The sequence below is a fragment of the Protobothrops mucrosquamatus genome, unplaced genomic scaffold (genome assembly GCF_001527695.2).
Source record: "Protobothrops mucrosquamatus isolate PMUCROS unplaced genomic scaffold, P.Mucros_1.0 scaffold3696, whole genome shotgun sequence".
NCBI classification, from domain to species: Eukaryota; Metazoa; Chordata; class Lepidosauria; order Squamata; family Viperidae; genus Protobothrops; species Protobothrops mucrosquamatus.
In genome coordinates, this window is record NW_015389652.1 from 24,311 (window position 1) to 33,313 (window position 9,003).

The 9,003-nt window shown below is 45.2% G+C and overlaps 1 long non-coding RNA gene across 1 annotated transcript; it reads right to left on the reverse strand.

The window, feature by feature from the left end:
- Positions 1-1,044: 1,044 nt before the first annotated feature.
- On the reverse strand, positions 1,045-3,851 carry LOC107298071. The gene is made up of 3 exons (XR_003810626.1): positions 3,835-3,851; positions 2,363-2,429; positions 1,045-1,102 (listed from the first exon to the last, which is right to left on the reverse strand). It is a non-coding gene; the product is annotated as an uncharacterized LOC107298071 (long non-coding RNA).
- Between the last annotated feature and the right edge of the window lie 5,152 nt (positions 3,852-9,003).

Consider the following 9,003-nt stretch of genomic DNA (forward strand, 5'->3'; position numbering starts at 1 on the left):
GAAACCCTGACCCTGACACTCACTTGCTGATAAGCTGAAAGTAAGAATCCTTCAGTTAATTAAGTGGCTCTATTCCTTAAAGTGAATTTAGTTATTAAATTCTAAGGCAATTTAACCTTCCTGGAATTGGAAGGTTTTTTTTATCTTGCCTTTAGGCAAAAAAGCTCCCCCACATCACAACATGGAAAGCACTTCTGGCGCTTTAAACAAAATTACCAAAATCAGAGAAATACCTCGAACTGGAGCCTACAGTCCTCAGGAGCAGCTTGATACAGAGAAATGAGCAAAAAATATTTTCACTGGCAGAGATTTTATGATTTGGCAATCTAGATGAGAAAATGGACTTACAAGACCGGAACATTTTGATCTGGATTACCTTGGTTGCCACATATGGTACAGCTAACCTTTCTCCAAAATGGCCAACGATGCTCGCAATGTTAATGATGTTTCCTTTCGTTTTCCGGAGGTAGGGCAGTGCAAACTGTTAAGGTCAAAATGAAGAGAAATGGAGAATTACAATAAGAAAGCATCATGATCTGATCCCCTTTTGTGCCCTCCTGGCAAGCAAAGTCAATGGAGAAGCCAGATTCACTTAACATCTGTGGCAAGAAAGGTTGTAAAACAGGGCAAAAGTCACTTAACAACTGTCTCACTTAGCAACAGAAATTTTGGTCTCAATTGTGGTCATTAAGTCGAGGACTAAGTGTACTGTGTCCGTATGACCACACAGTCCACAGGAAAGAGCAGCCATAAAAGGAAGTAGATTGTTCCTGCCCCTGTGACTTGCCCATTTCCTCACTAGGGAGAACGTAGATAAGAATCTAGGCAAGAAGAAAGAAGGTCCCATCAGGAATTCTGTATTGCTATCTCCCCAAAACTCTGCACCAATCCTTTATCTACAACTGTAAGGTAAGCAATGAGATGTAGGCCATACCAGCGTGGTAAAAATCCACCTTGTATGCATATGTTGTGCTATTTGTGTATGTAGAAATATATATATGAAAAGCTACCTTGGCCATTAAGAAACAGCTGACAACGTTGAGGTCCATGAGATTGCGGAATTCTTGTGCAGACACATCATCGATTCTTTGATCGGGGGGATCTGTTTGGCAGAGAAAGAGAGAAAGGATATTGCATAGATCTATACAGATTGCCTTCCTGCCCGCTGGTGGATGTATTTTGCTTTTCTAGCACTGTAAAGTTTTTTATTCCAAATTCATCCCAAGGACCACACCTCACCCAGATCAGTTTGTACACCAATTAAAAGTCAAATAAAAGTCAATGTTATCCTTGCTGGTTCTCTTTCTTGTTTCTTCAAAGTGATGACTTAGGAGAACCAAATCAAGTCTCCTCTTGACTAGAGCTCACTGGTTAATTACATTCTCTCTCTATCCATCTATCTCACAGGGTTGCTGTGGAGATAAAATTGGAGAGACTTTCACAGGGTGATGGAAATTGTAGTATAACACATAGGGGAGTGTCAGGTTGAGGAAAGTATTCTGCTCATAAAGATCAACCAAAGAGAGAAGCCACCTAGAACTAAGGAGAAACTTCCTGACAGTTAGAACAATTAATCAGTGGAACAACCTGCCTCCAGAAGCTGTGAATGCTCCAACACTGGAAGTTTTTAAGAAGAGACTGGACAGCCATTTGTCTGAAATGGTATAGGGTTTCCTGCCTGAGCAGGGGGTTGGACTAGATGACCTCCAAGGTCCCTTCCAACATTATTATTATTATTATTATTATTATTAGTAGTAGTAGTAGTAGTAGTAGTAGTAGTAGTAGTAGTAGTAGTAGTAGTATATCAACAGATGCCTTTACAGAAATCTACAGAGACTCAGTATGATAAAAGCTTCAAACAGAAACAATGGACAAAACCATCAAAATAAATAAAAATGAGGCTGGAGGTTCATTCTCCGAGCTTGTGGGTTGGTTTCCAAATGTTATCAGTCTAGGTAACATCTTCAGCAGAGTTTAGGGGATGTCAGTGTCAGTACTCCTTTGTTTATAAGGGCTCTGTGTGGTCAGTAGGTCTTGTGATAGGGAGATCACATCAGGTGAGGTGAGGGTCTTGTGATGGGTCTTGTGACCTCCCCATCACAAGACCTACTGACCACATGAACAGAGGAACATGGACACTGACATCGCCTAAACTCCCCTGAAGATTTTGTCTAGCCTGGTAACAAAACGTTTGGAAACCAACCCACAAGCTGAGAGAATGAACCTCCACCCTCATCCTCCACCTGAGCGATGTATATTCGCCACCATCACATAAATAAGAATATTGTCGGGATTAGTGGGATGAGTAACAACATTTTAAATGGTTAGCGAGACAGGCCCAATCATTTTGGAAATGACTCACGCCCGCCAGCATTGTTCACCAGGCAATCTAGTTGTCCATACTGTTCTATGGTCACCGACACCAACCTCTGTAGAGAAGGTACAGGGTAAAAAGAGAAAGATTTCAGGGATGTTAGGAATTGTGGTGGCGCAGTGGTTAGAATGCAGTATTGCAGGCTGACTCTGCCCACTGCCTGCAGTTCGTTCCTCACCGGCTCAAGGTTGACTCAGCCTTCCACCCTTCCGAGTTTGGTAAAATGAGAACCGGGATTGTGGGGGGCAATATGCTGACTCTGTAAACCACTTAGAGAGGGCTGTAAAGCACTATGAAGCAGTATATAAGTCGAAGTGCTATTGCTATTGCTATGTGGAAGAGAATCAAATTATCTGGCTCTTTAGGAGCTGCAACCTTCTTAAACAGCCAAGTCTAAGCATAAACTTTTGTTATCAGTATGAAAAATGTGGACAGTTGGTGGCTACTGCCTGAGTAATAGAGGAAGGTAGATTTAAGGCAATTTTCCAAGGATGTGGCCTGTGAACCTGTGATACAGTCATCTTTCTGAAACTAAGCTAAGTACTAATACATCTACTTAGTATTAGTATTTGGATGGGAACCATGTGGAAAATCTGAGATGATAATAGCAGGTGGATATGTAAGCAGCTAAGTAGGGATCACAAACATATATTTGTACAAAGTAAAGACTAAAGAGAGATGAAGTAGACATATTCAACCAATGAGAATGGGGAAAGTTTTGGCATTTTACCTATTCCTTCATTGCTGTTATTCAGGGGAATGTTGTCCCCAAAGTTTTCTATAGATTATGAATTGCTATTGCAACTTTACAGACACTGGTTACCACTTGTTCTGCACATTTACTCAAGAATCAGGATAGTGTAGATACACATGACCCTTTGAGCTGGCCCTGTGCTAGGTTTCCACACCGCATAAAATCATAAGTTTATTTTATTTGTTGAACAAGTTAGATAAGGCCTCTTTGCTCAGAATACAAAGCCAGAAGCCACAATTTACAAACCTGACTGGCTGAGTTTGCATTTCATGCTAAATCAAAACCAAATTTGTCACATGACGAGTGTGCAATGTGTGAATCTAGTGGTTGCCTTTCAACTATTTTAAACTCAGCATTATATCCAAAACAAAGAATAGGGTGAAGAATCTTGGTCAGGGTTTCCCAACCTTGGCAACTTTAACATGCCTGGACTTCATCTCCCAAGATTCCCCAACCAACCATGCTGGCTGAGGAATTCTGGGAGTTGAAGTCTGCACTTCCTTAAAATTGCCAAGGTTGGGAAACCCTGGATTTGGTGCATCGGGGAGATTGGAGAGCAATGCTTTGACAAGGTGAACCAGGAGCATTGGACTTCAATGTGAGAAGTTCCACTGGAGAAGCTATGAGGAAAATGCAGAAGTTCAAGAAAACCGTAAGAATATCATGGGCCTGCTAAACCACTTTTCTTCTCTCACTTCCAGCCTACCTGCATGTCTGCTTCACTGAGGACATCACAGACCACAAAGCGGCCTTCTTCTGATCCACCTTCTGCAAGTTCCCTCTCAAGAACTTTTCCTTTTCCCTCTGCAAAGAGATACAAAGTAGATTTAGCGCTGCCATAGGGAACTGTAAGGGAAGGATAACCATTTTCTCCCAAATTATTTATACCTGGAGTCTTTAGCTGCCTCTCTAGTTCCAGCCATGGTCCAAGTGAAGCTAACAGGTATGCCACTCACACCTGAGAAATTGATTTCCACCAACCCCTGAAAAAAATTTCATAGCAGGATTTGAAAACATGAGGCCCAGTAGCTTCCATTATTTAAAAAAATAATCTGCTTTTAGAATACAGTGGAAAGATATCTGGTTAGTCAATTGGAATTGGATGGTTACTACAGATTTGAATAATTAAATAAAAATAGGAATTAGGGTATTTCCATCTTGCCCCAAGATCTACTCATGAGTAGTGTTTGGAACATGGCTCAAGATCCCAAAACAAACAAACAAACTTACTTGGAATTCCAGCAACAAAGTTTTATTCAAAAAGAAGTGTTTGCAAAGGCCTGGTGGACTGAAACACACACAGGAGTTCAGCCACACCTTAAAGAGCTGTTTGACACATTTTTATATCCTACCTCCAACGCAGATTCCCCCCTCCCCTATCGCACTCAACGCCCCCTTCCCTAATCATCCGATAGACTCTCCAGACCGCCTAAAACAGACATGTCAAACACAAGGTCCTGGGGCCGGATGCAGCCCGCAAAGTGGTTTCATGTGGCCCGCGAAGCCATCCTGGAAACAGTGAGGGAACGGCCCCCACTGCCTTGGCCCTGGCCCAGGCCGTCCTGGAGGGAGCCAATGTACAATTTTGTGGTGGCCATCTATGCTGAAACGCATTCAGTCTTAGCTCCACACGGCTGTCTGGAAACAGCGAGGAACCAGCCCCTGCCGCGTTGGCCCCACCCCCTGGGTGCATGCTGGGGAGGTGTCACCCTTTGTGAGGAATGAAGAAATGCACCATCGCCTGGAAGTGGCCAGCAAATGGCACTGGCCTACTTCACATATCCGGCTCCGGGGGAGGGGGTTCGGCAGGCAGCGGGGCACTCTCCTCACAGCGCCAAGAGGCTGAGCTGGGTGGCATGAATCTGATGAGAAGTGCAATGCTGCCTAGCCCCCAGCCTGCCTAGTTTCAGCAGGCAGCAAGGTGCAAAGCTGGCGAGCTTCGCACTGCCTGGCTCAACCTCTCGGCACTGTGAGGAGAGCGCCCCGCTGCCTGCCGAAACCGGGCAGGCTGGAGGCTGGGCGGCATTGCGCAGGTAACGTTGACTCTCACGCTGCTCATGGCATCCCCTCCCCCAGAGCCCACCAAGCCAGATATGTGAAGTAGGTGAGGGCGATGTGCTGGCCTCTTCCAGGCGATGGTGCATTTCTTCATTCCTCACAAAGGGTGACACCTCCCCAGCTGCGTTTCTTGCCTGTTTTTCTCCCTCCCTCATCTCAAATATTTTCCCACCACTCTGTACTTAGGAAGGAAGGAAAGAAGGAAAGGAGAGGGAGGGTCTGAGGGAAGTCCTGCCTTAGTTCTGCCCTGCTGCCCTTTCACCATCCCCTTGCCCCCTCCTCCTGGCCTATCCTGGGGGTCTCCCATCCTATTGCTAAGGAAGCTTTGGATACAAAGCTGGGTCTCCTCCCATGGAGAGGGAATGGGCCTCCCTCTGACTTTGCTCTGGTACCCATCATGAACAATCAGGCTAAGGAGAGCAAGCACAGCAGCAGCAGCCTTGAGGAGGAGGTAAGTGCAGATGGGCGCCCCCTTGGGGAAGTGGGGCTGGGCTTGGTGCCGTGGGTGCTTGAGGGCCAGGCTGGGCGTTTGACCTCTGCTGCCCAGGGCTCCGGGCAGCCTGCACCACCATCCAGCCCCCGCCCACATGGTGTGATGACCCAGGGCCCCGAACGGAGGCAAAGCAATCAGCTGGCCAGAGCAATAGTATTTTAATCACTGCCAATGTTCACCCAACAGCCCCCACATATGCTGGCACGAGTTCAAACAAAACAGCCAGGGAAGTTTACACTGTTCTTAAAGCAAGACAGATAACAAGCAAACGTATAATCCTTTTAACTCCCAGCTTGCCTGTGAACTGAAACTGCAAACTGCAGACTGCAAGGCGAGATCAGCAGGAAGCAAACTGGTCTAGAATACAAAGTGTCCAGGTTACAAGAGCACACTATCTCAAGATTTCACGTTTGTTCCTGGCAAATGCCCCACCCCACAGCGTCTCCTTAAATCCTACTCCCCAGGTGTGCCTTGTGGAGTGGGGCGGGACGCTCTCCTCCCGAGCAAGTGAGCCTGCCTCCGTTGTTCCCTCCTCCTCTCTGCTCTCCTTGCTCTAGGATCAGGTGGGGAGGGGCCTTGCTCCTCGCCTGAACTCTGCCTTCCCTGTTCCAAACCTGAAGGGCCCTGGCCTGCCTCAGCCTGCTCCTCCCCACAGTCCTCCGAAGCCACAGACACCCCCTCCTGGGCCTCAACAGGGAACTCCATGTCTTCCTCAGAGTCAGGCTCGGACAGAGGCATGACACATGGCCTGAGAGGAACAGTGAGGCTCCTCCAGTGGACCATGCCTTGGCACTTGCCCTGGTCCCACCCCCTTCTGCCAGAGACCCTCAGATCTGTCTCACTCCTGCCCAGGCCCCCACAGGCACCCTTGACGCGAACGATATAGACTGGCCACGCCCACCCAGTAGGTCACACCCACTCCATCCACACCCACCCAGGCCACACCCACCCTGGCCACACCCACCTGGTCCCCCAAGGGCAACCGCAATGCTGATGCGGCCCTCAATGAAATTGAGTTTGACACCCCTGGCCTAAAACCACTGTCCTTCCCATGTTCCAGGAAGCCTGTTTGTCCATATCCTATCTTTCACCATCGTTAGCACAGTTCGTCTCCTATAGTTATTTCAATATTTCCTCTGCTTGCAATTTCAGTTAGCTAGCAACTTCTGCTTTTCTTATTTGTCTGTAATTTACTTGTCTGATTTTATGACTTTCAGGTGACTTCTTCTATCGACCTTCATTAGAAATTTCTGAATAATACTTTATTCCTTTCAAGTAACAACAGAAATTTGGGGCTCAATTGTGGTCGTAAGTCGAGGACTACCTGTATTTCCTTTTAGTCTGTCACTCTGATTAACTCGGATGGGAGCAGGATCATAAATCATCCAGTATAAAGCGAGGATAGTGAAAGAGCTGCTATGCCTCACCTTCTGATGCTGGTGCACAGAAGACCACTTTGGCTCCATGATGAACTGGAAAGGAAAAGAAACCGAGTGGGAGATGCTCAAGACAAACTCCAGTGACTTCGTTCACCACACAATTTGATGAGCAATACAGGCAGGGCATATAGCAAGTTACAGGCAAGTTCTTGACTGTCAACCATTTGTTTAGTGACCGTTCGAAGTTACATCAGCACTGAAAACAGTGACTTATGTCTAGTCCTCACACTTATGACCATCACAGCATTCCCATGGTCATATGATCAAAATTTGGGTGCTTGGCAACCAGCATGTATTTACGATGGTTGCAGCATCTTGGGAATTACGTGGTCACCATTTACAACCTTACCTCTGGTTTCCAACAAGCAAAGTCAATAGGGGAAGCTGGATTTTCTTAATAAAAATGTCTGGTTTACATAACAACTGCAGTGATTTGCTTAACGACCACGGGAAAAAAATTGCAAAATCAGGCATGACTCACTCAACAATCATCTTCCTTAGGAACAAAAATTCTGGTCCCAATTGTTGACTTAAATCAAGGACTACCTGTATAATATTGGTTCCTTTCACCCAATAACAGCTTATGAATATAGAAACTACGACATGTCAGACCAGAGTTTCTCAATCTTGGCAACTTTTAAAATATGTGAATTCCAACCCCCAGAATTCTGGAAGTTGAAGTCCACACATCTTAAAGTTGCCAAGGTTGACTATTGGTCCATTAGATTAGATTATTAGACTATTGGTCTATTAAATCAATATGACTTGGGGCAATTGGCTATAGTTTGAAAAGGCATACGTTTCATTGCCTCCCACGTAAGTGGCAGCACCCAACTGACCTTCACTGATCTTGAAAAATAAGCGGAGTAAGGTCTGGTGATTACTTTGTTGGGAGATCACTAGGAAATCCCAAGACTTTGGGCTAAACTAGGGTATTGAAAAAATATCCTGGAAGAATATCGCAAGCCACTTCTGGATTGATAACATAAAACTGCAAATCATGTCCATTAGTCAGTAGGAGTCAAGATTGACTCAATAGAAACTTTCCCTTTATATGTTTGATTAAATTAAACTAATCCAATGATCATTAATTCCAAGCCCTTCCAAGCAACAAAGATGATTAGGGGACTGGAGGCTAAAACATATAAGGAACGGTTGCTGGAATTGGGTATGTCTAGTTTAATGAAGAGAAGGACGAGGGGGGACATGATAGCAGTGTTCCCATATCTCAGGGGCTGCCACAAAGAAGAGGGAGTCAAGCTATTTTCCAAAGTGCCTGAAGGCAGGACAAGAAGCAACAGATGGAAACTAATCAAAGAGAGAAGCAACCTAGAACTAAGGAGAAACTTCCTGACAGTTAGAACAATTAACCAGTGGAACAACCTGCGTCCAGAAGCGGTGAACGCTCCAACACTGGAAGTTTTTAAGAAGAGACTGGACAGCCATTTGTCCGAAATGGTATAGGGTTTCCTGCCTGAGCAGGGGGTTGGACTAGATGACCTCCAAGGTCCCTTCCAACTTTTTTTTTATTATTATTATTATTATTATTATTATTATTATTATTATTATTATTATTATTATTATTATCATTATCATCATCATCATCATCATCATCATCATCATCATCATCATCATCGCACAGTCAGCCAGATGTTCAGACTGGATTTGGCATTTTGTCTACCTATTGAGTCCTTACCAAGGACCTGGGATAGGCAGATGTGGATGTTTGATGGTATTACAGATATCGTCGCAGGATGGAAGCAGTTCCTAGTAAGGCCGCCTTTTGCAATTGACTAATGGCGAATTTGTCAATGCCAATGGTGTTCAAGTGGTGCTCCAGTTGTTTTGGGATTGCACCCAAGGCGCCTATTACTATTGGTACTAC